General features: G+C 59.5%; 10 non-coding genes across 10 annotated transcripts; all 10 read left to right on the top strand.

Annotated features, from left to right (window-relative positions):
• The first annotated feature begins 148 nt into the window (after positions 1–148).
• LOC135319616 (small nucleolar RNA SNORD116) lies at positions 149–242 on the top strand. Its single transcript, XR_010378416.1, has one exon. It is a non-coding gene; the product is annotated as a small nucleolar RNA SNORD116 (small nucleolar RNA).
• A 2,638-nt stretch (positions 243–2,880) lies between these two features.
• On the top strand, positions 2,881–2,974 carry LOC135319615 (small nucleolar RNA SNORD116). Its single transcript, XR_010378415.1, has one exon. It is a non-coding gene; the product is annotated as a small nucleolar RNA SNORD116 (small nucleolar RNA).
• Positions 2,975–5,622: 2,648 nt separating this feature from the next.
• LOC135319614 (small nucleolar RNA SNORD116) lies at positions 5,623–5,716 on the top strand. The gene has a single exon (XR_010378414.1). It is a non-coding gene; the product is annotated as a small nucleolar RNA SNORD116 (small nucleolar RNA).
• Positions 5,717–8,364: 2,648 nt separating this feature from the next.
• On the top strand, positions 8,365–8,458 carry LOC135319613 (small nucleolar RNA SNORD116). The gene has a single exon (XR_010378413.1). It is a non-coding gene; the product is annotated as a small nucleolar RNA SNORD116 (small nucleolar RNA).
• Positions 8,459–11,106: 2,648 nt separating this feature from the next.
• On the top strand, positions 11,107–11,200 carry LOC135319612 (small nucleolar RNA SNORD116). The gene has a single exon (XR_010378412.1). It is a non-coding gene; the product is annotated as a small nucleolar RNA SNORD116 (small nucleolar RNA).
• Positions 11,201–13,848: 2,648 nt separating this feature from the next.
• On the top strand, positions 13,849–13,942 carry LOC135319611 (small nucleolar RNA SNORD116). The gene has a single exon (XR_010378411.1). It is a non-coding gene; the product is annotated as a small nucleolar RNA SNORD116 (small nucleolar RNA).
• A 2,646-nt stretch (positions 13,943–16,588) lies between these two features.
• LOC135319610 (small nucleolar RNA SNORD116) lies at positions 16,589–16,682 on the top strand. Its single transcript, XR_010378410.1, has one exon. It is a non-coding gene; the product is annotated as a small nucleolar RNA SNORD116 (small nucleolar RNA).
• A 2,648-nt stretch (positions 16,683–19,330) lies between these two features.
• On the top strand, positions 19,331–19,424 carry LOC135319609 (small nucleolar RNA SNORD116). The gene has a single exon (XR_010378409.1). It is a non-coding gene; the product is annotated as a small nucleolar RNA SNORD116 (small nucleolar RNA).
• Positions 19,425–22,072: 2,648 nt separating this feature from the next.
• LOC135319608 (small nucleolar RNA SNORD116) lies at positions 22,073–22,166 on the top strand. Its single transcript, XR_010378408.1, has one exon. It is a non-coding gene; the product is annotated as a small nucleolar RNA SNORD116 (small nucleolar RNA).
• A 2,648-nt stretch (positions 22,167–24,814) lies between these two features.
• On the top strand, positions 24,815–24,908 carry LOC135319625 (small nucleolar RNA SNORD116). Its single transcript, XR_010378425.1, has one exon. It is a non-coding gene; the product is annotated as a small nucleolar RNA SNORD116 (small nucleolar RNA).
• Positions 24,909–26,502: the final 1,594 nt, after the last annotated feature.

Genomic DNA, 26,502 nt, shown 5'->3' with positions numbered 1-26,502 from the left:
GCAGCCAGAAAGGATTGACCGTTGCTGCTGCTCAGTGGCTTGCTGGCTCTGGATTGCTGGGGTTGCTGGAGGTCTCCGAGCTCACTGGCTCCTCTGTGGAGCCACCCAGCCTGCCACGTTGAGTTGTCCAGCATGCCAGCACGTGCTCGGATCGATGATGACTCCCTCATATGCATTCCTTGGAAAATCTGAACAAAATGAGTGAGAACTCACTACCGTCGTTCTCATCGAAACTGAGGTCCAGCACGTTGCCTCCCCGGGGGCTAGGGAATAGTTAGGAGAGGGGTCCAGCTTGCCCTTGTTCACACTGGTGCAACACCCCCCACGGTGCCAACATTAGAGAGCTGTCGTAGGGTCAGTCGTGTGCACGCATTAGTTGAGGCACGCTGGAATGAGAGGTCCTAGTTTGAGTGGCCGTGGTGGGATGTGGCAGGGGCCAGCTCCGCTGCTGCTCCTGGACGTGGGAGTGCAGAACTGGCCTAGGCCCCGTGAGCAGGTGGGACGAGCCAGTTTGTTTGGGGCAGCTTGGCCGTATTTGGGCCGTGGGCCGACTTGATGTATGTGTCAGAGCCAAAGAGAAGAGGTGTGGGTGTTTGGCTACTGGAGCCACCGTTGAGGCGTGTTTCTGACCTGCGTCTTGATGAGGACTGTGGCGGGCACAGTGGTTGTGGGTCGGGTCGGGGAGGGGGTCGGGGTTGGGGTCGGGCCGGTGGCGGGAGCAGGCTGAGGGATCGGGTTGCCATGCTAGCCTTGGCAGCTCCCTGCTGCACCCACTGCCCCAGTGTTGGTGGCAAGGGCGGAAGCACGGAGCTTGCTGAGGACACAGCGCTGCCTTCAAGCATGGGGGTTGGCGGACAGTGTAGACTGGAAGGGAAGTGTACGGTGAGGTTAGGGCTGGAGTGGTTTTGTGTGCTTTGCTAGAACACTCTGTCCTCGTTTGGCTCCTGCTGCTGTCCTGGGCTTCCTGAGGCCGGTCGGCATTTCCTGAGGGGCTGCCCATGGATGCCTAGGGAGGAAGGCTCCTGGGGTCCAGGTGGATGGGCGGTGCCAGCAGACCTCTCTAGTGTCGGCTTGCTGGTTTGTCCAAGAGGCTCCCGAAAGGTGTCTTCCGGGAACTTCACAGGGAGGCAGTGCAAGGCTTGGTCCAGATGCCTGACGGCAAGATGCCCTCTAGCCCCTTTGCCTCCAGGTGCATGAGCGTGCAAGGTGAAAGGGTGCCTTTAGGTGGGAGCCACGTATCTGGCCGAGAGGGCCCCCTTCCCCGTGACATTTGTTGAGATTTAACCCTGCTGGTACAGGGGCATGGCACACGTTAGCTGAGATCCCGGGTGGGCTGCGGTGGACCGTCACGTGCTGATTTTGCCCCATTCGAGGTTTCCTTTCGCAGGAGAGCTCCTGGGCTTCAGGACGTCCTGTGGTCCACGGGAACAGGGCATTGAATCTCCGTGAGGCCCGTGGTGGGGTTACAGTGCCTAGAAGAGGTCCTCGGTTGAGGGTGGTGGGGTGTGGCTTCATCCAAGGGGACATCCTTTGAGACTGTCTGCCCTGAAGCTCGGTGTTTGCCCTGTGTGCATAATGTCTGAGGATCCCTGTGGGGCGACTGGGCCTCGGTCCGTGAGGACACATGTTTGGACCAGGCTGCTTAGCGTTCGAACTTTGCGTTGAAGGTCAGGGCCCCGAATCCTGCCCGATGTGGATCTCGGCCGTTGGTGGTGACGTGAGTGCCCTGGCATCCGTGGGGTTTGGCCCTGGCTCATGGAGGCTCCTAATCCAATTCTCCGCTGGGCTTTCTCACCTGCCCTGTGCAGGCGTGTAGGCATAGCTGACAGGACGAGGCTTCTGGATTGTCGTGGCACAGAGACACAGGTTGAATACAGGCTGGATGTGCCCTGGAGCCAGGTTCAGCATGGTGTGAGCTTTCATGTCAATGGTTTCCTGGTTGACATAGGCAGTGAGTATTGCCTCCAGGTCCCCCTATCCTGTGGAGGCCTTGGGCGGCACGGTGACTTGGTGGCTATCCCATCCACGGCCCCGAGTGTGGTGTAGGTGGGTGCGGTTGGCTCTGATCAGAAGGAATGGCTGTCGGAGAGAAGGAGTTCTTGGCCTATTTCAGCGGCTCCTGGAGACCCACGATGCCATGGCCACTCTGGAAGGCAGAGGGCTGTGGTCATGTCAACGATGGGCAGGCCTCCATGGCACTGAGTGGAAAGCATGCATTCTCAGGCACTGAGATTTTGGGGGAGGCACACAGGACACACAAACACGCAGAGACGCAGCCATACGCTCACATGGACAGTCAGGCCCCGCCCCCCGTGACGCAACACACACGCATGAAACTCACGTACGCCGAGGCCCCTACCCTCGTGCGTTCAGACATGCATCGGTTGGTATTGAAGGGATAAAGGGGAGTGGGTAGCAGATAGTGGGCTTCCCCGAGCTAAAGGTTGATTGGCATGGGGCATGCTCGCTGAGAAGTTGGGCCCACGTCTGAATCGTGCACGTGGTTTCTGTCCCCTTGCCAGGTGGGGTTGCCGGGGCAGGCTTGCCGTCAGCCAAGACAAGAAGAGCTTCCCGTTTTCTGGTGACTGGTGGTGGCCGGGAGTCCCCGAAGAAGTGGGTCGGCGCCAGGATGCTGAACCTTCCCGTGGATCGCTCAGGATGACGGTACGCACTCTCCTCCCCCACCCCCAGCGCTGGCATTGGCTTTCGGATATTCTCTGACTGCCCGAAAGGCGGCCAGAAAGGATTGACCGTTGCTGCTGCTCAGTGGCTTGCTGGCTCTGGATTGCTGGGGTTGCTGGAGGTCTCCGAGCTCACTGGCTCCTCTGTGGAGCCACCCAGCCTGCCACGTTGAGTTGTCCAGCATGCCAGCACGTGCTCGGATCGATGATGACTCCCTCATATGCATTCCTTGGAAAATCTGAACAAAATGAGTGAGAACTCACTACCGTCGTTCTCATCGAAACTGAGGTCCAGCACGTTGCCTCCCCGGGGGCTAGGGAATAGTTAGGAGAGGGGTCCAGCTTGCCCTTGTTCACACTGGTGCAACACCCCCCACGGTGCCAACATTAGAGAGCTGTCGTAGGGTCAGTCGTGTGCACGCATTAGTTGAGGCACGCTGGAATGAGAGGTCCTAGTTTGAGTGGCCGTGGTGGGATGTGGCAGGGGCCAGCTCCCCTGCTGCTCCTGGACGTGGGAGTGCAGAACTGGCCTAGGCCCCGTGAGCAGGTGGGACGAGTCAGTTTGTTTGGGGCAGCTTGGCCGTATTTGGGCCGTGGGCCGAATTGATGTATGTGTCAGAGCCAAAGAGAAGAGGTGTGGGTGTTTGGCTAATGGAGCCACCGTTGAGGCGTGTTTCTGCGTGTTTCTGACCTGCGTCTTGGTGAGGACTGTGGCGGGCACAGTGGTTTTGGGTCGGGTCGGGGTGGGGGTCGGGGTCGGGGACGGGCCGGTGTCGGGAGCAGGCTGAGGGATCGGGTTGCCATGCTAGCCTTGGCAGCTCCCTGCTGCACCCACTGCCCCAGTGTTGGTGGCAAGGGCGGAAGCACGGAGCTTGCTGAGGACACAGCGCTGCCTTCAAGCATGGGGGTTGGCGGACAGTGTAGACTGGAAGGGAAGTGTACGGTGAGGTTAGGGCTGGAGTGGTTTTGTGTGCTTTGCTAGAACACTCTGTCCTCGTTTGGCTCCTGCTGCTGTCCTGGGCTTCCTGAGGCCGGTCGGCATTTCCTGAGGGGCTGCCCATGGATGCCTAGGGAGGAAGGCTCCTGGGGTCCAGGTGGATGGGCGGTGCCAGCAGACCTCTCTAGTGTCAGCTTGCTGGTTTGTCCAAGAGGCTCCCGAAAGGTGTCTTCCGGGAACTTCACAGGGAGGCAGTGCAAGGCTTGGTCCAGATGCCTGACGGCAAGATGCCCTCTAGCCCCTTTGCCTCGAGGTGCATGAGCGTGCAAGGTTAAAGGGTGCCTTTAGGTGGGAGCCACGTATCTGGCCGAGAGGGCCCCCTTCCCCGTGACATTTGTTGAGATTTAACCCTGCTGGTACAGGGGCATGGCGCACGTTAGCTGAGATCCCGGGTGGGCTGCGGTGGACCGTCACGTGCTGATTTTGCCCCATTCGAGGTTTCCATTCGCAGGAGAGCTCCTGGGCTTCAGGACGACCTGTGGTCCACGGGAACAGGGCATTGAATCTCCGTGAGGCCCGTGGTGGGGTTACAGTGCCTAGAAGAGGTCCTCGGTTGAGGGTGGTGGGGTGTGGCTTCATCCAAGGGGACATCCTTTGAGACTGTCTGCCCTGAAGCTCGGTGTTTGCCCTGTGTGCATAATGTCTGAGGATCCCTGTGGGGCGACTGGGCCTCAGTCCGTGAGGACACATGTTTGGACCAGGCTGCTTAGCGTTCGAACTTTGCGTTGAAGGTCAGGGCCCCGAATCCTGCCCGATGTGGATCTCGGCCGTTGGTGATGACGTGAGTGCCCTGGCATCCGTGGGGTTTGGCCCTGGCTCATGGAGGCTCCTAATCCAATTCTCCGCTGAGCTTTCTCACCTGCCCTGTGCAGGCGTGTAGGCATAGCTGACAGGACGAGGCTTCTGGATTGTCGTGGCACAGAGACGCAGGTTGAATACAGGCTGGATGTGCCCTGGAGCCAGGTTCAGCATGGTGTGAGCTTTCATGTCAATGGTTTCCTGGTTGACATAGGCAGTGAGTATTGCCTCCAGGTCCCCCTATCCTGTGGAGGCCTTGGGCGGCACGGTGACTTGGTGGCTATCCCATCCACGGCCCCGAGTGTGGTGTAGGTGGGTGCGGTTGGCTCTGATCAGAAGGAATGGCTGTCGGGGAGAAGGAGTTCTTGGCCTATTTCAGCGGCTCCTGGAGACCCACGATGCCATGGCCACTCTGGAAGGCAGAGGGCTGTGGTCATGTCAACGATGGGCAGGCCTCCATGGCACTGAGTGGAAAGCATGCATTCTCAGGCACTGAGATTTTGGGGGAGGCACACAGGACACACAAACACGCAGAGACGCAGCCATACACTCACATGGACAGTCAGGCCCCGCCCCCCACGACGCAACACACACGCATGAAACTCACCTACGCCGAGGCCTCTACCCTCGTGCGTTCAGACACGCATCGGTTGGTATTGAAGGGATAAAGCGGAGTGGGTAGCAGATAGTGGGCTTCCCCGAGCTAAAGGTTGATTGGCATGGGGCATGCTCGCTGAGAAGTTGGGCCCACGTCTGAAGCGTGCACTTGGTTTCTGTCCCCTTGCCAGGTGGGGTTGCCGGGGCAGGCTTGCCGTCAGCCAAGACAAGAAGAGCTTCCCGTTTTCTGGTGACTGGTGGTGGCCAGGAGTCCCCGAAGAAGTGGGTCGGCGCCAGGATGCTGAACCTTCCCGTGGATCGCTCAGGATGACGGTACGCACTCTCCTCCCCCACCCCCAGCGCTGGCATTGGCTTTCGGATATTCTCTGACTGCCCGAAAGGCGGCCAGAAAGGATTGACCATTGCTGCTGCTCAGTGGCTTGCTGGCTCTGGATTGCTGGGGTTGCTGGAGGTCTCCGAGCTCACTGGCTCCTCTGTGGAGCCACCCAGCCTGCCACGTTGAGTTGTCCAGCATGCCAGCACGTGCTCGGATCGATGATGACTCCCTCATATGCATTCCTTGGAAAATCTGAACAAAATGAGTGAGAACTCACTACCGTCGTTCTCATCGAAACTGAGGTCCAGCACGTTGCCTCCCCGGGGGCTAGGGAATAGTTAGGAGAGGGGTCCAGCTTGCCCTTGTTCACACTGGTGCAACACCCCCCACGGTGCCAACATTAGAGAGCTGTCGTAGGGTCAGTCGTGTGCACGCATTAGTTGAGGCACGCTGGAATGAGAGGTCCTAGTTTGAGTGGCCGTGGTGGGATGTGGCAGGGGCCAGCTCCCCTGCTGCTCCTGGACGTGGGAGTGCAGAACTGGCCTAGGCCCCGTGAGCAGGTGGGACGAGTCAGTTTGTTTGGGGCAGCTTGGCCGTATTTGGGCCGTGGGCCGACTTGATGTATGTGTCAGAGCCAAAGAGAAGAGGTGTGGGTGTTTGGCTACTGGAGCCACCGTTGAGGCGTGTTTCTGCGTGTTTCTGACCTGCGTCTTGGTGAGGACTGTGGCGGGCACAGTGGTTGTGGGTCGGGTCGGGGTGGGGGTCGGGGTCGGGGACGGGCCGGTGGCGGGAGCAGGCTGAGGGATCGGGTTGCCATGCTAGCCTTGGCAGCTCCCTGCTGCACCCACTGCCCCAGTGTTGGTGGCAAGGGCGGAAGCACGGAGCTTGCTGAGGACACAGCGCTGCCTTCAAGCATGGGGGTTGGCGGACAGTGTAGACTGGAAGGGAAGTGTACGGTGAGGTTAGGGCTGGAGTGGTTTTGTGTGCTTTGCTAGAACACTCTGTCCTCGTTTGGCTCCTGCTGCTGTCCTGGGCTTCCTGAGGCCGGTCGGCATTTCCTGAGGGGCTGCCCATGGATGCCTAGGGAGGAAGGCTCCTGGGGTCCAGGTGGATGGGCGGTGCCAGCAGACCTCTCTAGTGTCGGCTTGCTGGTTTGTCCAAGAGGCTCCCGAAAGGTGTCTTCCGGGAACTTCACAGGGAGGCAGTGCAAGGCTTGGTCCAGATGCCTGACGGCAAGATGCCCTCTAGCCCCTTTGCCTCCAGGTGCATGAGCGTGCAAGGTGAAAGGGTGCCTTTAGGTGGGAGCCACGTATCTGGCCGAGAGGGCCCCCTTCCCCGTGACATTTGTTGAGATTTAACCCTGCTGGTACAGGGGCATGGCGCACGTTAGCTGAGATCCCGGGTGGGCTGCGGTGGACCGTCACGTGCTGATTTTGCCCCATTCGAGGTTTCCTTTCGCAGGAGAGCTCCTGGGCTTCAGGACGTCCTGTGGTCCACGGGAACAGGGCATTGAATCTCCGTGAGGCCCGTGGTGGGGTTACAGTGCCTAGAAGAGGTCCTCGGTTGAGGGTGGTGGGGTGTGGCTTCATCCAAGGGGACATCCTTTGAGACTGTCTGCCCTGAAGCTCAGTGTTTGCCCTGTGTGCATAATGTCTGAGGATCCCTGTGGGGCGACTGGGCCTCGGTCCGTGAGGACACATGTTTGGACCAGGCTGCTTAGCGTTCGAACTTTGCGTTGAAGGTCAGGGCCCCGAATCCTGCCCGATGTGGATCTCGGCCGTTGGTGATGATGTGAGTGCCCTGGCATCCGTGGGGTTTGGCCCTGGCTCATGGAGGCTCCTAATCCAATTCTCCGCTGAGCTTTCTCACCTGCCCTGTGCAGGCGTGTAGGCATAGCTGACAGGACGAGGCTTCTGGATTGTCGTGGCACAGAGACGCAGGTTGAATACAGGCTGGATGTGCCCTGGAGCCAGGTTCAGCATGGTGTGAGCTTTCATGTGAATGGTTTCCTGCTTGACATAGGCAGTGAGTATTGCCTCCAGGTCCCCCTATCCTGTGGAGGCCTTGGGCGGCACGGTGACTTGGTGGCTATCCCATCCATGGCCCCGAGTGTGGTGTAGGTGGGTGCGGTTGGCTCTGATCAGAAGGAATGGCTGTCGGAGAGAAGGAGTTCTTGGCCTATTTCGGCGGCTCCTGGAGACCCACGATGCCATGGCCACTCTGGAAGGCAGAGGGCTGTGGTCATGTCAACGATGGGCAGGCCTCCATGGCACTGAGTGGAAAGCATGCATTCTCAGGCACTGAGATTTTGGGGGAGGCACACAGGACACACAAACACGCAGAGACGCAGCCATACACTCACATGGACAGTCAGGCCCCGCCCCCCGCGACGCAACACACACGCATGAAACTCACGTACGCCGAGGCCCCTACCCTCGTGCGTTCAGACACGCATCGGTTGGTATTGAAGGGATAAAGGGGAGTGGGTAGCAGATAGTGGGCTTCCCCGAGCTAAAGGTTGATTGGCATGGGGCATGCTCGCTGAGAAGTTGGGCCCACGTCTGAAGCGTGCACGTGGTTTCTGTCCCCTTGCCAGGTGGGGTTGCCGGGGCAGGCTTGCCGTCAGCCAAGACAAGAAGAGCTTCCCGTTTTCTGGTGACTGGTGGTGGCCGGGAGTCCCCGAAGAAGTGGGTCGGCGCCAGGATGCTGAACCTTCCCGTGGATCGCTCAGGATGACGGTACGCACTCTCCTCCCCCACCCCCAGCGCTGGCATTGGCTTTCGGATATTCTCTGACTGCCCGAAAGGCGGCCAGAAAGGATTGACCATTGCTGCTGCTCAGTGGCTTGCTGGCTCTGGATTGCTGGGGTTGCTGGAGGTCTCCGAGCTCACTGGCTCCTCTGTGGAGCCACCCAGCCTGCCACGTTGAGTTGTCCAGCATGCCAGCATGTGCTCGGATCGATGATGACTCCCTCATATGCATTCCTTGGAAAATCTGAACAAAATGAGTGAGAACTCACTACCGTCGTTCTCATCGAAACTGAGGTCCAGCACGTTGCCTCCCCGGGGGCTAGGGAATAGTTAGGAGAGGGGTCCAGCTTGCCCTTGTTCACACTGGTGCAACACCCCCCACGGTGCCAACATTAGAGAGCTGTCGTAGGGTCAGTCGTGTGCACGCATTAGTTGAGGCACGCTGGAATGAGAGGTCCTAGTTTGAGTGGCCATGGTGGGATGTGGCAAGGGCCAGCTCCGCTGCTGCTCCTGGACGTGGGAGTGCAGAACTGGCCTAGGCCCCGTGAGCAGGTGGGACGAGTCAGTTTGTTTGGGGCAGCTTGGCCGTATTTGGGCCGTGGGCCGACTTGATGTATGTGTCAGAGCCAAAGAGAAGAGGTGTGGGTGTTTGGCTACTGGAGCCACCGTTGAGGCGTGTTTCTGCGTGTTTCTGACCTGCGTCTTGGTGAGGACTGTGGCGGGCACAGTGGTTGTGGGTCGGGTCGGGGTGGGGGTCGGGGTCGGGGACGGGCCGGTGGCGGGAGCAGGCTGAGGGATCGGGTTGCCATGCTAGCCTTGGCAGCTCCCTGCTGCACCCACTGCCCCAGTGTTGGTGGCAAGGGCGGAAGCACGGAGCTTGCTGAGGACACAGCGCTGCCTTCAAGCATGGGGGTTGGCGGACAGTGTAGACTGGAAGGGAAGTGTACGGTGAGGTTAGGGCTGGAGTGGTTTTGTGTGCTTTGCTAGAACACTCTGTCCTCGTTTGGCTCCTGCTGCTGTCCTGGGCTTCCTGAGGCCGGTCGGCATTTCCTGAGGGGCTGCCCATGGATGCCTAGGGAGGAAGGCTCCTGGGGTCCAGGTGGATGGGCGGTGCCAGCAGACCTCTCTAGTGTCGGCTTGCTGGTTTGTCCAAGAGGCTCCCGAAAGGTGTCTTCCGGGAACTTCACAGGGAGGCAGTGCAAGGCTTGGTCCAGATGCCTGACGGCAAGATGCCCTCTAGCCCCTTTGCCTCCAGGTGCATGAGCGTGCAAGGTGAAAGGGTGCCTTTAGGTGGGAGCCACGTATCTGGCCGAGAGGGCCCCCTTCCCCGTGACATTTGTTGAGATTTAACCCTGCTGGTACAGGGGCATGGCGCACGTTAGCTGAGATCCCGGGTGGGCTGCGGTGGACCGTCACGTGCTGATTTTGCCCCATTCGAGGTTTCCTTTCGCAGGAGAGCTCCTGGGCTTCAGGACGTCCTGTGGTCCACGGGAACAGGGCATTGAATCTCCGTGAGGCCCGTGGTGGGGTTACAGTGCCTAGAAGAGGTCCTCGGTTGAGGGTGGTGGGGTGTGGCTTCATCCAAGGGGACATCCTTTGAGACTGTCTGCCCTGAAGCTCAGTGTTTGCCCTGTGTGCATAATGTCTGAGGATCCCTGTGGGGCGACTGGGCCTCGGTCCGTGAGGACACATGTTTGGACCAGGCTGCTTAGCGTTCGAACTTTGCGTTGAAGGTCAGGGCCCCGAATCCTGCCCGATGTGGATCTCGGCCGTTGGTGATGATGTGAGTGCCCTGGCATCCGTGGGGTTTGGCCCTGGCTCATGGAGGCTCCTAATCCAATTCTCCGCTGAGCTTTCTCACCTGCCCTGTGCAGGCGTGTAGGCATAGCTGACAGGACGAGGCTTCTGGATTGTCGTGGCACAGAGACGCAGGTTGAATACAGGCTGGATGTGCCCTGGAGCCAGGTTCAGCATGGTGTGAGCTTTCATGTGAATGGTTTCCTGCTTGACATAGGCAGTGAGTATTGCCTCCAGGTCCCCCTATCCTGTGGAGGCCTTGGGCGGCACGGTGACTTGGTGGCTATCCCATCCATGGCCCCGAGTGTGGTGTAGGTGGGTGCGGTTGGCTCTGATCAGAAGGAATGGCTGTCGGAGAGAAGGAGTTCTTGGCCTATTTCGGCGGCTCCTGGAGACCCACGATGCCATGGCCACTCTGGAAGGCAGAGGGCTGTGGTCATGTCAACGATGGGCAGGCCTCCATGGCACTGAGTGGAAAGCATGCATTCTCAGGCACTGAGATTTTGGGGGAGGCACACAGGACACACAAACACGCAGAGACGCAGCCATACACTCACATGGACAGTCAGGCCCCGCCCCCCGCGACGCAACACACACGCATGAAACTCACGTACGCCGAGGCCCCTACCCTCGTGCGTTCAGACACGCATCGGTTGGTATTGAAGGGATAAAGGGGAGTGGGTAGCAGATAGTGGGCTTCCCCGAGCTAAAGGTTGATTGGCATGGGGCATGCTCGCTGAGAAGTTGGGCCCACGTCTGAAGCGTGCACGTGGTTTCTGTCCCCTTGCCAGGTGGGGTTGCCGGGGCAGGCTTGCCGTCAGCCAAGACAAGAAGAGCTTCCCGTTTTCTGGTGACTGGTGGTGGCCGGGAGTCCCCGAAGAAGTGGGTCGGCGCCAGGATGCTGAACCTTCCCGTGGATCGCTCAGGATGACGGTACGCACTCTCCTCCCCCACCCCCAGCGCTGGCATTGGCTTTCGGATATTCTCTGACTGCCCGAAAGGCGGCCAGAAAGGATTGACCATTGCTGCTGCTCAGTGGCTTGCTGGCTCTGGATTGCTGGGGTTGCTGGAGGTCTCCGAGCTCACTGGCTCCTCTGTGGAGCCACCCAGCCTGCCACGTTGAGTTGTCCAGCATGCCAGCATGTGCTCGGATCGATGATGACTCCCTCATATGCATTCCTTGGAAAATCTGAACAAAATGAGTGAGAACTCACTACCGTCGTTCTCATCGAAACTGAGGTCCAGCACGTTGCCTCCCCGGGGGCTAGGGAATAGTTAGGAGAGGGGTCCAGCTTGCCCTTGTTCACACTGGTGCAACACCCCCCACGGTGCCAACATTAGAGAGCTGTCGTAGGGTCAGTCGTGTGCACGCATTAGTTGAGGCACGCTGGAATGAGAGGTCCTAGTTTGAGTGGCCATGGTGGGATGTGGCAAGGGCCAGCTCCGCTGCTGCTCCTGGACGTGGGAGTGCAGAACTGGCCTAGGCCCCGTGAGCAGGTGGGACGAGTCAGTTTGTTTGGGGCAGCTTGGCCGTATTTGGGCCGTGGGCCGACTTGATGTATGTGTCAGAGCCAAAGAGAAGAGGTGTGGGTGTTTGGCTACTGGAGCCACCGTTGAGGCGTGTTTCTGCGTGTTTCTGACCTGCGTCTTGGTGAGGACTGTGGCGGGCACAGTGGTTGTGGGTCGGGTCGGGGTGGGGGTCGGGGTCGGGGACGGGCCGGTGGCGGGAGCAGGCTGAGGGATCGGGTTGCCATGCTAGCCTTGGCAGCTCCCTGCTGCACCCACTGCCCCAGTGTTGGTGGCAAGGGCGGAAGCACGGAGCTTGCTGAGGACACAGCGCTGCCTTCAAGCATGGGGGTTGGCGGACAGTGTAGACTGGAAGGGAAGTGTACGGTGAGGTTAGGGCTGGAGTGGTTTTGTGTGCTTTGCTAGAACACTCTGTCCTCGTTTGGCTCCTGCTGCTGTCCTGGGCTTCCTGAGGCCGGTCGGCATTTCCTGAGGGGCTGCCCATGGATGCCTAGGGAGGAAGGCTCCTGGGGTCCAGGTGGATGGGCGGTGCCAGCAGACCTCTCTAGTGTCGGCTTGCTGGTTTGTCCAAGAGGCTCCCGAAAGGTGTCTTCCGGGAACTTCACAGGGAGGCAGTGCAAGGCTTGGTCCAGATGCCTGACGGCAAGATGCCCTCTAGCCCCTTTGCCTCCAGGTGCATGAGCGTGCAAGGTGAAAGGGTGCCTTTAGGTGGGAGCCACGTATCTGGCCGAGAGGGCCCCCTTCCCCGTGACATTTGTTGAGATTTAACCCTGCTGGTACAGGGGCATGGCGCACGTTAGCTGAGATCCCGGGTGGGCTGCGGTGGACCGTCACGTGCTGATTTTGCCCCATTCGAGGTTTCCTTTCGCAGGAGAGCTCCTGGGCTTCAGGACGTCCTGTGGTCCACGGGAACAGGGCATTGAATCTCCGTGAGGCCCGTGGTAGGGTTACAGTGCCTAGAAGAGGTCCTCGGTTGAGGGTGGTGGGGTGTGGCTTCATCCAAGGGGACATCCTTTGAGACTGTCTGCCCTGAAGCTCAGTGTTTGCCCTGTGTGCATAATGTCTGAGGATCCCTGTGGGGCGACTGGGCCTCGGTCCGTGAGGACACATGTTTGGACCAGGCTGCTTAGCGTTCGAACTTTGCGTTGAAGGTCAGGGCCCCGAATCCTGCCCGATGTGGATCTCGGCCGTTGGTGATGACGTGAGTGCCCTGGCATCCGTGGGGTTTGGCCCTGGCTCATGGAGGCTCCTAATCCAATTCTCCGCTGAGCTTTCTCACCTGCCCTGTGCAGGCGTGTAGGCATAGCTGACAGGACGAGGCTTCTGGATTGTCGTGGCACAGAGACGCAGGTTGAATACAGGCTGGATGTGCCCTGGAGCCAGGTTCAGCATGGTGTGAGCTTTCATGTGAATGGTTTCCTGCTTGACATAGGCAGTGAGTATTGCCTCCAGGTCCCCCTATCCTGTGGAGGCCTTGGGCGGCACGGTGACTTGGTGGCTATCCCATCCACGGCCCCGAGTGTGGTGTAGGTGGGTGCGGTTGGCTCTGATCAGAAGGAATGGCTGTCGGAGAGAAGGAGTTCTTGGCCTATTTCGGCGGCTCCTGGAGACCCACGATGCCATGGCCACTCTGGAAGGCAGAGGGCTGTGGTCATGTCAACGATGGGCAGGCCTCCATGGCACTGAGTGGAAAGCATGCATTCTCAGGCACTGAGATTTTGGGGGAGGCACACAGGACACACAAACACGCAGAGACGCAGCCATACGCTCACATGGACAGTCAGGCCCCGCCCCCCGCGACGCAACACACACGCATGAAACTCACGTACGCCGAGGCCCCTACCCTCGTGCGTTCAGACACGCATCGGTTGGTATTGAAGGGATAAAGGGGAGTGGGTAGCAGATAGTGGGCTTCCCCGAGCTAAAGGTTGATTGGCATGGGGCATGCTCGCTGAGAATTTGGGCCCACGTCTGAAGCGTGCACGTGGTTTCTGTCCCCTTGCCAGGTGGGGTTGCCGGGGCAGGCTTGCCGTCAGCCAAGACAAGAAGAGCTTCCCGTTTTCTGGTGACTGGTGGTGGCCGGGAGTCCCCGAAGAAGTGGGTCGGCGCCAGGATGCTGAACCTTCCCGTGGATCGCTCAGGATGACGGTACGCACTCTCCTCCCCCACCCCCAGCGCTGGCATTGGCTTTCGGATATTCTCTGACTGCCCGAAAGGTGGCCAGAAAGGATTGACCGTTGCTGCTGCTCAGTGGCTTGCTGGCTCTGGATTGCTGGGGTTGCTGGAGGTCTCCGAGCTCACTGGCTCCTCTGTGGAGCCACCCAGCCTGCCACGTTGAGTTGTCCAGCATGCCAGCACGTGCTCGGATCGATGATGACTCCCTCATATGCATTCCTTGGAAAATCTGAACAAAATGAGTGAGAACTCACTACCGTCGTTCTCATCGAAACTGAGGTCCAGCACGTTGCCTCCCCGGGGGCTAGGGAATAGTTAGGAGAGGGGTCCAGCTTGCCCTTGTTCACACTGGTGCAACACCCCCCACGGTGCCAACATTAGAGAGCTGTCGTAGGGTCAGTCGTGTGCACGCATTAGTTGAGGCACGCTGGAATGAGAGGTCCTAGTTTGAGTGGCCGTGGTGGGATGTGGCAGGGGCCAGCTCCGCTGCTGCTCGTGGACGTGGGAGTGCAGAACTGGCCTAGGCCCCGTGAGCAGGTGGGACGAGTCAGTTTGTTTGGGGCAGCTTGGCCGTCTTTGGGCCGAGGGCCGACATGATGTATGTGTCAGAGCCAAAGAGAAGAGGTGTGGGTGTTTGGCTACTGGAGCCACCGTTGAGGCGTGTTTCTGCGTGTTTCTGACCTGCATCTTGGTGAGGACTGTGGCGGGCACAGTGGCTGTGGGTCGGGTCGGGGTGGGGGTCGGGTTCGGGGACGGGCCGGTGGCGGAAGCAGGCTGAGGGATCGGGTTGCCATGCTAGCCTTGGCAGCTCCCTGCTGCACCCACTGCCCCAGTGTTGGTGGCAAGGGCGGAAGCACGGAGCTTGCTGAGGACACAGCGCTGCCTTCAAGCATGGGGGTTGGCGGACAGTGTAGACTGGAAGGGAAGTGTACGGTGAGGTTAGGGCTGGAGTGGTTTTGTGTGCTTTGCTAGAACACTCTGTCCTCGTTTGGCTCCTGCTGCTGTCCTGGGCTTCCTGAGGCCGGTCGGCATTTCCTGAGGGGCTGCCCATGGATGCCTAGGGAGGAAGGCTCCTGGGGTCCAGGTGGATGGGCGGTGCCAGCAGACCTCTCTAGTGTCGGCTTGCTGGTTTGTCCGAGGCTCCCGAAAGTTGTCTTCCGGAAACTTCACAGGGAGGCAGTGCAAGGCTTGGTCCAGATGCCTGACGGCAAGATGCCCTCTAGCCCCTTTGCCTCCAGGTGCATGAGCGTGCAAGGTGAAAGGGTGCCTTTAGGTGGGAGCCACGTATCTGGCCGAGAGGGCCCCCTTCCCCGTGACATTTGTTGAGATTTAACCCTGCTGGTACAGGGGCATGGCGCACGTTAGCTGAGATCCCGGGTGGGCTGCGGTGGACCGTCACGTGCTGATTTTGCCCCATTCGAGGTTTCCTTTCGCAGGAGAGCTCCTGGGCTTCAGGACGTCCTGTGGTCCACGGGAACAGGGCATTGAATCTCCGTGAGGCCCGTGGTGGGGTTACAGTGCCTAGAAGAGGTCCTCGGTTGAGGGTGGTGGGGTGTGGCTTCATCCAAGGGGACATCCTTTGAGACTGTCTGCCCTGAAGCTCGGTGTTTGCCCTGTGTGCATAATGTCTGAGGATCCCTGTGGGGCGACTGGGCCTCGGTCCGTGAGGACACATGTTTGGACCAGGCTGCTTAGCGTTCGAACTTTGCGTTGAAGGTCAGGGCCCCGAATCCTGCCCGATGTGGATCTCGGCCGTTGGTGGTGACGTGAGTGCCCTGGCATCCGTGGGGTTTGGCCCTGGCTCATGGAGGCTCCTAATCCAATTCTCCGCTGGGCTTTCTCACCTGCCCTGTGCAGGCGTGTAGGCATAGCTGACAGGACGAGGCTTCTGGATTGTCGTGGCACAGAGACACAGGTTGAATACAGGCTGGATGTGCCCTGGAGCCAGGTTCAGCATGGTGTGAGCTTTCATGTCAATGGTTTCCTGGTTGACATAGGCAGTGAGTATTGCCTCCAGGTCCCCCTATCCTGTGGAGGCCTTGGGCGGCACGGTGACTTGGTGGCTATCCCATCCACGGCCCCGAGTGTGGTGTAGGTGGGTGCGGTTGGCTCTGATCAGAAGGAATGGCTGTCGGAGAGAAGGAGTTCTTGGCCTATTTCAGCGGCTCCTGGAGACCCACGATGCCATGGCCACTCTGGAAGGCAGAGGGCTGTGGTCATGTCAACGATGGGCAGGCCTCCATGGCACTGAGTGGAAAGCATGCATTCTCAGGCACTGAGATTTTGGGGGAGGCACACAGGACACACAAACACGCAGAGACGCAGCCATACGCTCAAATGGACAGTCAGGCCCCGCCCCCCGTGACGCAACACACACGCATGAAACTCACGTACGCCGAGGCCCCTACCCTCGTGCGTTCAGACATGCATCGGTTGGTATTGAAGGGATAAAGGGGAGTGGGTAGCAGATAGTGGGCTTCCCCGAGCTAAAGGTTGATTGGCATGGGGCATGCTCGCTGAGAAGTTGGGCCCACGTCTGAATCGTGCACGTGGTTTCTGTCCCCTTGCCAGGTGGGGTTGCCGGGGCAGGCTTGCCGTCAGCCAAGACAAGAAGAGCTTCCCGTTTTCTGGTGACTGGTGGTGGCCGGGAGTCCCCGAAGAAGTGGGTCGGCGCCAGGATGCTGAACCTTCCCGTGGATCGCTCAGGATGACGGTACGCACTCTCCTCCCCCACCCCCAGCGCTGGCATTGGCTTTCGGATATTCTCTGACTGCCCGAAAGGCGGCCAGAAAGGATTGACCGTTGCTGCTGCTCAGTGGCTTGCTGGCTCTGGATTGCTGGGGTTGCTGGAGGTCTCCGAGCTCACTGGCTCCTCTGTGGAGCCACCCAGCCTGCCACGTTGAGTTGTCCAGCATGCCAGCACGTGCTCGGATCGATGATGACTCCCTCATATGCATTCCTTGGAAAATCTGAACAAAATGAGTGAGAACTCACTACCGTCGTTCTCATCGAAACTGAGGTCCAGCACGTTGCCTCCCCGGGGGCTAGGGAATAGTTAGGAGAGGGGTCCAGCTTGCCCTTGTTCACACTGGTGCAACACCCCCCACGGTGCCAACATTAGAGAGCTGTCGTAGGGTCAGTCGTGTGCACGCATTAGTTGAGGCACGCTGGAATGAGAGGTCCTAGTTTGAGTGGCCGTGGTGGGATGTGGCAGGGGCCAGCTCCCCTGCTGCTCCTGGACGTGGGAGTGCAGAACTGGCCTAGGCCCCGTGAGCAGGTGGGACGAGTCAGTTTGTTTGGGGCAGCTTGGCCGTATTTGGGCCGTGGGCCGACTTGATGTATGTGTCAGAGCCAAAGAGAAGAGGTGTGGGTGTTTGGCTACTGGAGCCACCGTTGAGGCGTGTTTCTGCGTGTTTCTGACCTGCGTCTTGGTGAGGACTGTGGCGGGCACAGTGGTTTTGGGTCGGGTCGGGGTGGGGGTCGGGGTCGGGGACGGGCCGGTGTCGGGAGCAGGCTGAGGGATCGGGTTGCCATGCTAGCCTTGGCAGCTCCCTGCTGCACCCACTGCCCCAGTGTTGGTGGCAAGGGCGGAAGCACGGAGCTTGCTGAGGACACAGCGCTGCCTTCAAGCATGGGGGTTGGCGGACAGTGTAGACTGGAAGGGAAGTGTACGGTGAGGTTAGGGCTGGAGTGGTTTTGTGTGCTTTGCTAGAACACTCTGTCCTCGTTTGGCTCCTGCTGCTGTCCTGGGCTTCCTGAGGCCGGTCGGCATTTCCTGAGGGGCTGCCCATGGATGCCTAGGGAGGAAGGCTCCTGGGGTCCAGGTGGATGGGCGGTGCCAGCAGACCTCTCTAGTGTCAGCTTGCTGGTTTGTCCAAGAGGCTCCCGAAAGGTGTCTTCCGGGAACTTCACAGGGAGGCAGTGCAAGGCTTGGTTCAGATGCCTGACGGCAAGATGCCCTCTAGCCCCTTTGCCTCGAGGTGCATGAGCGTGCAAGGTTAAAGGGTGCCTTTAGGTGGGAGCCACGTATCTGGCCGAGAGGGCCCCCTTCCCCGTGACATTTGTTGAGATTTAACCCTGCTGGTACAGGGGCATGGCGCACGTTAGCTGAGATCCCGGGTGGGCTGCGGTGGACCGTCACGTGCTGATTTTGCCCCATTCGAGGTTTCCTTTCGCAGGAGAGCTCCTGGGCTTCAGGACGACCTGTTGGCCACGGGAACAGGGCATTGAATCTCCGTGAGGCCCGTGGTGGGGTTACAGTGCCTAGAAGAGGTCCTCGGTTGAGGGTGGTGGGGTGTGGCTTCATCCAAGGGGACATCCTTTGAGACTGTCTGCCCTGAAGCTCGGTGTTTGCCCTGTGTGCATAATGTCTGAGGATCCCTGTGGGGCGACTGGGCCTCAGTCCGTGAGGACACATGTTTGGACCAGGCTGCTTAGCGTTCGAACTTTGCGTTGAAGGTCAGGGCCCCGAATCCTGCCCGATGTGGATCTCGGCCGTTGGTGGTGATGTGAGCGCCCTGTCATCCGTGGGGTTTGGCCCTGGCTCATGGAGGCTCCTAATCCAATTCTCCGCTGGGCTTTCTCACCTGCCCTGGGCAGGCGTGTAGGCATAGCTGACAGGACGAGGCTTCTGGATTGTCGTGGCACAGAGACACAGGTTGAATACAGGCTGGATGTGCCCTGGAGCCAGGTTCAGCATGGTGTGAGCTTTCATGTCAATGGTTTCCTGGTTGACATAGGCAGTGAGTATTGCCTCCAGGTCCCCCTATCCTGTGGAGGCCTTGGGCGGCACGGTGACTTGGTGGCTATCCCATCCACGGCCCCGAGTGTGGTGTAGGTGGGTGCGGTTGGCTCTGATCAGAAGGAATGGCTGTCGGGGAGAAGGAGTTCTTGGCCTATTTCAGCGGCTCCTGGAGACCCACGATGCCATGGCCACTCTGGAAGGCAGAGGGCTGTGGTCATGTCAACGATGGGCAGGCCTCCATGGCACTGAGTGGAAAGCATGCATTCTCAGGCACTGAGATTTTGGGGGAGGCACACAGGACACACAAACACGCAGAGACGCAGCCATACACTCACATGGACAGTCAGGCCCCGCCCCCCACGACGCAACACACACGCATGAAACTCACCTACGCCGAGGCCTCTACCCTCGTGCGTTCAGACACGCATCGGTTGGTATTGAAGGGATAAAGCGGAGTGGGTAGCAGATAGTGGGCTTCCCCGAGCTAAAGGTTGATTGGCATGGGGCATGCTCGCTGAGAAGTTGGGCCCACGTCTGAAGCGTGCACTTGGTTTCTGTCCCCTTGCCAGGTGGGGTTGCCGGGGCAGGCTTGCCGTCAGCCAAGACAAGAAGAGCTTCCCGTTTTCTGGTGACTGGTGGTGGCCGGGAGTCCCCGAAGAAGTGGGTCGGCGCCAGGATGCTGAACCTTCCCGTGGATCGCTCAGGATGACGGTACGCACTCTCCTCCCCCACCCCCAGCGCTGGCATTGGCTTTCGGATATTCTCTGACTGCCCGAAAGGCGGCCAGAAAGGATTGACCGTTGCTGCTGCTCAGTGGCTTGCTGGCTCTGGATTGCTGGGGTTGCTGGAGGTCTCCGAGCTCACTGGCTCCTCTGTGGAGCCACCCAGCCTGCCACGTTGAGTTGTCCAGCATGCCAGCACGTGCTCGGATCGATGATGACTCCCTCATATGCATTCCTTGGAAAATCTGAACAAAATGAGTGAGAACTCACTACCGTCGTTCTCATCGAAACTGAGGTCCAGCACGTTGCCTCCCCGGGGGCTAGGGAATAGTTAGGAGAGGGGTCCAGCTTGCCCTTGTTCACACTGGTGCAACACCCCCCACGTTGCCAACATTAGAGAGCTGTCGTAGGGTCAGTCGTGTGCACGCATTAGTTGAGGCACGCTGGAATGAGAGGTCCTAGTTTGAGTGGCCGTGGTGGGATGTGGCAAGGGCCAGCTCCGCTGCTGCTCCTGGACGTGGGAGTGCAGAACTGGCCTAGGCCCCGTGAGCAGGTGGGACGAGTCAGTTTGTTTGGGGCAGCTTGGCCGTATTTGGGCCGTGGGCCGACTTGATGTATGTGTCAGAGCCAAAGAGAAGAGGTGTGGGTGTTTGGCTACTGGAGCCACCGTTGAGGCGTGTTTCTGCGTGTTTCTGACCTGCGTCTTGGTGAGGACTGTGGCGGGCACAGTGGTTGTGGGTCGGGTCGGGGTGGGGGTCGGGGTCGGGGACGGGCCGGTGGCGGGAGCAGGCTGAGGGATCGGGTTGCCATGCTATCCTTGGCAGCTCCCTGCTGCACCCACTGCCCCAGTGTTGGTGGCAAGGGCGGAAGCACGGAGCTTGCTGAGGACACAGCGCTGTCTTCAAGCATGGGGGTTGGCGGACAGTGTAGACTGGAAGGGAAGTGTACGGTGAGGTTAGGGCTGGAGTGGTTTTGTGTGCTTTGCTAGAACACTCTGTCCTCGTTTGGCTCCTGCTGCTGTCCTGGGCTTCCTGAGGCCGGTCGGCATTTCCTGAGGGGCTGCCCATGGATGCCTAGGGAGGAAGGCTCCTGGGGTCCAGGTGGATGGGCGGTGCCAGCAGACCTCTCTAGTGTCGGCTTGCTGGTTTGTCCAAGAGGCTCCCGAAAGGTGTCTTCCGGGAACTTCACAGGGAGGCAGTGCAAGGCTTGGTCCAGATGCCTGACGGCAAGATGCCCTCTAGCCCCTTTGCCTCCAGGTGCATGAGCGTGCAAGGTGAAAGGGTGCCTTTAGGTGGGAGCCACGTATCTGGCCGAGAGGGCCCCCTTCCCCGTGACATTTGTTGAGATTTAACCCTGCTGGTACAGGGGCATGGCGCACGTTAGCTGAGATCCCGGGTGGGCTGCGGTGGACCGTCACGTGCTGATTTTGCCCCATTCGAGGTTTCCTTTCGCAGGAGAGCTCCTGGGCTTCAGGACGTCCTGTGGTCCACGGGAACAGGGCATTGAATCTCCGTGAGGCCCGTGGTAGGGTTACAGTGCCTAGAAGGGGTCCTCGGTTGAGGGTGGTGGGGTGTGGCTTCATCCAAGGGGACATCCTTTGAGACTGTCTGCCCTGAAGCTCGGTGTTTGCCCTGTGTGCATAATGTCTGAGGATCCCTGTGGGGCGACTGGGCCTCGGTCCGTGAGGACACATGTTTGGACCAGGCTGCTTAGCGTTCGAACTTTGCGTTGAAGGTCAGGGCCCCGAATCCTGCCCGATGTGGATCTCGGCCGTTGGTGATGACGTGAGTGCCCTGGCATCCGTGGGGTTTGGCCCTGGCTCATGGAGGCTCCTAATCCAATTCTCCGCTGGGCTTTCTCACCTGCCCTGTGCAGGCGTGTAGGCATAGCTGACAGGACGAGGCTTCTGGATTGTCGTGGCACAGAGACGCAGGTTGAATACAGGCTGGATGTGCCCTGGAGCCAGGTTCAGCATGGTGTGAGCTTTCATGTGAATGGTTTCCTGCTTGACATAGGCAGTGAGTATTGCCTCCAGGTCCCCCTATCCTGTGGAGGCCTTGGGCGGCACGGTGACTTGGTGGCTATCCCATCCACGGCCCCGAGTGTGGTGTAGGTGGGTGCGGTTGGCTCTGATCAGAAGGAATGGCTGTCGGAGAGAAGGAGTTCTTGGCCTATTTCGGCGGCTCCTGGAGACCCACGATGCCATGGCCACTCTGGAAGGCAGAGGGCTGTGGTCATGTCAACGATGGGCAGGCCTCCATGGCACTGAGTGGAAAGCATGCATTCTCAGGCACTGAGATTTTGGGGGAGGCACACAGGACACACAAACACGCAGAGACGCAGCCATACGCTCACATGGACAGTCAGGCCCCACCCCCCGCGACGCAACACACACGCATGAAACTCACGTACGCCGAGGCCCCTACCCTCGTGCGTTCAGACACGCATCGGTTGGTATTGAAGGGATAAAGGGGAGTGGGTAGCAGATAGTGGGCTTCCCCGAGCTAAAGGTTGATTGGCATGGGGCATGCTCGCTGAGAATTTGGGCCCACGTCTGAAGCGTGCACGTGGTTTCTGTCCCCTTGCCAGGTGGGGTTGCCGGGGCAGGCTTGCCGTCAGCCAAGACAAGAAGAGCTTCCCGTTTTCTGGTGACTGGTGGTGGCCGGGAGTCCCCGAAGAAGTGGGTCGGCGCCAGGATGCTGAACCTTCCCGTGGATCGCTCAGGATGACGGTACGCACTCTCCTCCCCCACCCCCAGCGCTGGCATTGGCTTTCGGATATTCTCTGACTGCCCGAAAGGCAGCCAGAAAGGATTGACCGTTGCTGCTGCTCAGTGGCTTGCTGGCTCTGGATTGCTGGGGTTGCTGGAGGTCTCCGAGCTCACTGGCTCCTCTGTGGAGCCACCCAGCCTGCCACGTTGAGTTGTCCAGCATGCCAGCACGTGCTCGGATCGATGATGACTCCCTCATATGCATTCCTTGGAAAATCTGAACAAAATGAGTGAGAACTCACTACCGTCGTTCTCATCGAAACTGAGGTCCAGCACGTTGCCTCCCCGGGGGCTAGGGAATAGTTAGGAGAGGGGTCCAGCTTGCCCTTGTTCACACTGGTGCAACACCCCCCACGGTGCCAACATTAGAGAGCTGTCGTAGGGTCAGTCGTGTGCACGCATTAGTTGAGGCACGCTGGAATGAGAGGTCCTAGTTTGAGTGGCCGTGGTGGGATGTGGCAGGGGCCAGCTCCGCTGCTGCTCGTGGACGTGGGAGTGCAGAACTGGCCTAGGCCCCGTGAGCAGGTGGGACGAGTCAGTTTGTTTGGGGCAGCTTGGCCGTATTTGGGCCGTGGGCCGACTTGATGTATGTGTCAGAGCCAAAGAGAAGAGGTGTGGGTGTTTGGCTAATGGAGCCACCGTTGAGGCGTGTTTCTGCGTGTTTCTGACCTGCGTCTTGGTGAGGACTGTGGCGGGCACAGTGGTTGTGGGTCGGGTCGGCGTGGGGGTCGGGGTTGGGGACGGGCCGGTGTCGGGAGCAGGCTGAGGGATCGGGTTGCCATGCTAGCCTTGGCAGCTCCCTGCTGCACCCACTGCCCCAGTGTTGGTGGCAAGGGCGGAAGCACGGAGCTTGCTGAGGACACAGCGCTGCCTTCAAGCATGGGGGTTGGCGGACAGTGTAGACTGGAAGGGAAGTGTACGGTGAGGTTAGGGCTGGAGTGGTTTTGTGTGCTTTGCTAGAACACTCTGTCCTCGTTTGGCTCCTGCTGCTGTCCTGGGCTTCCTGAGGCCGGTCGGCATTTCCTGAGGGGCTGCCCATGGATGCCTAGGGAGGAAGGCTCCTGGGGTCCAGGTGGATGGGCGGTGCCAGCAGACCTCTCTAGTGTCGGCTTGCTGGTTTGTCCAAGAGGCTCCCGAAAGGTGTCTTCCGGGAACTTCACAGGGAGGCAGTGCAAGGCTTGGTCCAGATGCCTGACGGCAAGATGCCCTCTAGCCCCTTTGCCTCCAGGTGCATGAGCGTGCAAGGTGAAAGGGTGCCTTTAGGTGGGAGCCACGTATCTGGCCGAGAGGGCCCCCTTCCCCGTGACATTTGTTGAGATTTAACCCTGCTGGTACAGGGGCATGGCGCACGTTAGCTGAGATCCCGGGTGGGCTGCGGTGGACCGTCACGTGCTGATTTTGCCCCATTCGAGGTTTCCTTTCGCAGGAGAGCTCCTGGGCTTCAGGACGTCCTGTGGTCCACGGGAACAGGGCATTGAATCTCCGTGAGGCCCGTGGTAGGGTTACAGTGCCTAGAAGGGGTCCTCGGTTGAGGGTGGTGGGGTGTGGCTTCATCCAAGGGGACATCCTTTGAGACTGTCTGCCCTGAAGCTCGGTGTTTGCCCTGTGTGCATAATGTCTGAGGATCCCTGTGGGGCGACTGGGCCTCGGTCCGTGAGGACACATGTTTGGACCAGGCTGCTTAGCGTTCGAACTTTGCGTTGAAGGTCAGGGCCCCGAATCCTGCCCGATGTGGATCTCGGCCGTTGGTGATGACGTGAGTGCCCTGGCATCCGTGGGGTTTGGCCCTGGCTCATGGAGGCTCCTAATCCAATTCTCCGCTGGGCTTTCTCACCTGCCCTGTGCAGGCGTGTAGGCATAGCTGACAGGACGAGGCTTCTGGATTGTCGTGGCACAGAGACGCAGGTTGAATACAGGCTGGATGTGCCCTGGAGCCAGGTTCAGCATGGTGTGAGCTTTCATGTGAATGGTTTCCTGCTTGACATAGGCAGTGAGTATTGCCTCCAGGTCCCCCTATCCTGTGGAGGCCTTGGGCGGCACGGTGACTTGGTGGCTATCCCATCCACGGCCCCGAGTGTGGTGTAGGTGGGTGCGGTTGGCTCTGATCAGAAGGAATGGCTGTCGGAGAGAAGGAGTTCTTGGCCTATTTCGGCGGCTCCTGGAGACCCACGATGCCATGGCCACTCTGGAAGGCAGAGGGCTGTGGTCATGTCAACGATGGGCAGGCCTCCATGGCACTGAGTGGAAAGCATGCATTCTCAGGCACTGAGATTTTGGGGGAGGCACACAGGACACACAAACACGCAGAGACGCAGCCATACGCTCACATGGACAGTCAGGCCCCGCCCCCCACGACGCAACACACACGCATGAAACTCACGTACGCCGAGGCCCCTACCCTCGTGCGTTCAGACACGCATCGGTTGGTATTGAAGGGATAAAGGGGAGTGGGTAGCAGATAGTGGGCTTCCCCGAGCTAAAGGTTGATTGGCATGGGGCATGCTCGCTGAGAAGTTGGGCCCACGTCTGAAGCGTGCACGTGGTTTCTGTCCCCTTGCCAGGTGGGGTTGCCGGGGCAGGCTTGCCGTCAGCCAAGACAAGAAGAGCTTCCCGTTTTCTGGTGACTGGTGGTGGCCGGGAGTCCCCGAAGAAGTGGGTCGGCGCCAGGATGCTGAACCTTCCCGTGGATCGCTCAGGATGACGGTACGCACTCTCCTCCCCCACCCCCAGCGCTGGCATTGGCTTTCGGATATTCTCTGACTGCCCGAAAGGCGGCCAGAAAGGATTGACCGTTGCTGCTGCTCAGTGGCTTGCTGGCTCTGAATTGCTGGGGTTGCTGGAGGTCTCCGAGCTCACTGGCTCCTCTGTGGAGCCACCCAGCCTGCCACGTTGAGTTGTCCAGCATGCCAGCACGTGCTCGGATCGATGATGACTCCCTCATATGCATTCCTTGGAAAATCTGAACAAAATGAGTGGGAACTCACTACCGTCGTTCTCATCGAAACTGAGGTCCAGCACGTTGCCTCCCCGGGGGCTAGGGAATAGTTAGGAGAGGGGTCCAGCTTGCCCTTGTTCACACTGGTGCAACACCCCCCACGGTGCCAACATTAGAGAGCTGTCGTAGGGTCAGTCGTGTGCACGCATTAGTTGAGGCACGCTGGAATGAGAGGTCCTAGTTTGAGTGGCCGTGGTGGGATGTGGCAAGGGCCAGCTCCGCTGCTGCTCCTGGACGTGGGAGTGCAGAACTGGCCTAGGCCCCGTGAGCAGGTGGGACGAGTCAGTTTGTTTGGGGCAGCTTGGCCGTATTTGGGCCGTGGGCCGACTTGATGTATGTGTCAGAGCCAAAGAGAAGAGGTGTGGGTGTTTGGCTACTGGAGCCACCGTTGAGGCGTGTTTCTGCGTGTTTCTGACCTGTGTCTTGGTGAGGACTGTGTCGGGCACAGTGGTTGTGGGTCGGGTCGGGGTGGGGGTCGGGGTCGGGGACGGGCCGGTGGCGGGAGCAGGCTGAGGGATCGGGTTGCCATGCTAGCCTTGGCAGCTCCCTGCTGCACCCACTGCCCCAGTGTTGGTGGCAAGGGCGGAAGCACGGAGCTTGCTGAGGACACAGCGCTGCCTTCAAGCATGGGGGTTGGCGGACAGTGTAGACTGGAAGGGAAGTGTACGGTGAGGTTAGGGCTGGAGTGGTTTTGTGTGCTTTGCTAGAACACTCTGTCCTCGTTTGGCTCCTGCTGCTGTCCTGGGCTTCCTGAGGCCGGTCGGCATTTCCTGAGGGGCTGCCCATGGATGCCTAGGGAGGAAGGCTCCTGGGGTCCAGGTGGATGGGCGGTGCCAGCAGACCTCTCTAGTGTCGGCTTGCTGGTTTGTCCAAGAGGCTCCCGAAAGGTGTCTTCCGGGAACTTCACAGGGAGGCAGTGCAAGGCTTGGTCCAGATGCCTGACGGCAAGATGCCCTCTAGCCCCTTTGCCTCCAGGTGCATGAGCGTGCAAGGTGAAAGGGTGCCTTTAGGTGGGAGCCACGTATCTGGCCGAGAGGGCCCCCTTCCCCATGACATTTGTTGAGATTTAACCCTGCTGGTACAGGGGCATGGCGCACGTTAGCTGAGATCCCGGGTGGGCTGCGGTGGACCGTCACGTGCTGATTTTGCCCATTCGAGGTTTCCTTTCGCAGGAGAGCTCCTGGGCTTCAGGACGTCCTGTGGTCCACGGGAACAGGGCATTGAATCTCCGTGAGGCCCGTGGTAGGGTTACAGTGCCTAGAAGAGGTCCTCGGTTGAGGGTGGTGGGGTGTGGCTTCATCCAAGGGGACATCCTTTGAGACTGTCTGCCCTGAAGCTCGGTGTTTGCCCTGTGTGCATAATGTCTGAGGATCCCTGTGGGGCGACTGGGCCTCGGTCCGTGAGGACACATGTTTGGACCAGGCTGCTTAGCGTTCGAACTTTGCGTTGAAGGTCAGGGCCCCGAATCCTGCCCGATGTGGATCTCGGCCGTTGGTGGTGACGTGAGTGCCCTGGCATCCGTGGGGTTTGGCCCTGGCTCATGGAGGCTCCTAATCCAATTCTCCGCTGGGCTTTCTCACCTGCCCTGTGCAGGCATGTAGGCATAGCTGAC

Source organism: Camelus dromedarius, chromosome 29 (assembly GCF_036321535.1).
Source record: "Camelus dromedarius isolate mCamDro1 chromosome 29, mCamDro1.pat, whole genome shotgun sequence".
Classification (NCBI taxonomy): Eukaryota; Metazoa; Chordata; class Mammalia; order Artiodactyla; family Camelidae; genus Camelus; species Camelus dromedarius.
The sequence above is the reverse complement of the archived record's forward strand: the minus strand, read 5'-3'. Positions and strand labels throughout refer to the sequence as shown.